At 50.8% G+C, this 1764-nt stretch overlaps 1 protein-coding gene across 1 annotated transcript in view; it reads left to right on the top strand.

Moving 5' to 3' along the window:
• STRBP (spermatid perinuclear RNA binding protein) overlaps nucleotides 1–1764 on the top strand; it is an 81150-nt gene that overhangs the window by 40453 nt on the left and 38933 nt on the right. The window lies entirely within an intron of this gene.

Raw genomic sequence — 1764 nt, 5'->3', positions numbered from 1 at the left:
ACCATTACATGCAGTAAATAAACACATCTAAAATATAAATATTCAAGCGGTCACCAGTGGTCTCTTTGTATGGGGAGGGGTCGTGGGGAATAGATGAGACTTTAGAGGAGAACTATGGGGTCAGTGTTTTTCCCCATAGTTCTCCTTAGGCTAACGGGAGGACACAAACTAGCGTCCTCCCGTCACCCTAGGCTCAGTATACCGCGAGCTACACTGAGACGCCGCGTTATACTGAGACGCCGCAGCTGAAGCGGATCCCGACAATTATGTCTGGATCCGCCCAGCTGCGTGACTGACAGCTGGCTCTGCCTATCTAGAGGCAGAGCCAGCTGTCCCCGCCCCCGTGCGTTCCGCCAGTCAGCGCTGGCGGGGAGGGGGGAATCCAGGGGGATGTGTTCCCTCACCTCCCGATCTACTGAGCCGACCTGTGACAGTCTCATCCAGGGGAATGTATGTTGGAAAGCACGTTTCCATAGACTGGGAATCTGCAGTGAAGTCGCTCTTCTCTATCTGCTCCTTTTGACCTTTAAATTGCGATATGAAAACAAAGTGTTATGACTGTTCCCCCTTTTTGAGTTTTCTTTTTATATCCTTTTAGTTCATTGCTTCTTTACAATGCTTTTCATAACACATTAAGGATGAAATGAGAAGCTCTGGTCTATTCTGCAGCTGTCAGCAGCAGCCAAACCGTTTGGCTGAGGAATGTGCTGTTTTATTAGGAGCTGTATTGTGTGCCGGGTAGCATTCGGGACTCGGTCACATGCAATCTATTTCTATTACCTTATATATCAGATGGGATATGAGAGGGACTTTAGTACGTGTGTGTTTTTTTTCTTCCTGCAGAAGAGCAGTGCATCTTGATTATTGACCATTGCTAGAAGGTGGATACTTGTTTAAAAGGCAACGGAAAGACATGTATACATTTATAAGATACAGGAGGGATGTGTTACATTTGCTGTAACTCAGGGTTGTAACTAGAAATCACGGGGCCCCATAGCAAAATTGTGTATGGGGCCCTGTGATCTCTAGTTACACCCCTTGCAGAGCCCAACTGAGATCCCACACAGCCCACCTGAGGGTGACCCTGCAGAGCCAACCATAGAGAGTCTATGGTTGGCTCTGCAGGGTCACCCTCACGTGGGCTCTGCAGGGTCACCCTCACGTGGGCTCTGCAGGGTCCCCCTCAGGTGGGCTGGTCACACCCCTTACCTGTCCGCCTCCTCTTCCTCCACCGTCGGTGATGAATCCCGCCTCCTCCCCCGTCACCGGGCCCCGCCTCCTCCTCCACTGCCAGGTCCAGCCTTCTCCACCGCCGCTGCTGGCTCTCACGGACTCAGCAGCGGCTGTGGAGAGGAACGCGCCGCTGCACCGATCACCGTCAGTCTGATCTGAAAAGAGTCGCATTCCTCTTCACAGCCGCCAGTGACAGCCAGCAGCATGAGATGCCATAGCCACCCAGGCGGGCCCGCAGGGCATCAGGGATGTCCTGGCCGGGCCCCCCTGTGCCCGGGCCCCAAAGCGGCCTCCTGTGTCACTATGGCGATTGTTACGCCACTGCTGTAACTGTTGCCTATTGCTGAACTCATTTATACAGGATATCGAACCTGATACGTTGGCTTGGGGGTCTGATTGCAGGTTTCTGTTTTTTTAAACCTTTTAAAATATTGATACAATACTATTAATATTATAATAAAAAATGTTGTTATAGCGCATACAGTTTGCGCAGTGCTTTACACATTATACATCAAAGTGTACGCTGCACTT

Source organism: Nanorana parkeri, unplaced genomic scaffold (genome assembly GCF_000935625.1).
Source record: "Nanorana parkeri isolate BGI_ZX_2015 unplaced genomic scaffold, ASM93562v1 scaffold1566, whole genome shotgun sequence".
NCBI classification, from domain to species: Eukaryota; Metazoa; Chordata; class Amphibia; order Anura; family Dicroglossidae; genus Nanorana; species Nanorana parkeri.
The sequence above is the reverse complement of the archived record's forward strand: the minus strand, read 5'-3'. Positions and strand labels throughout refer to the sequence as shown.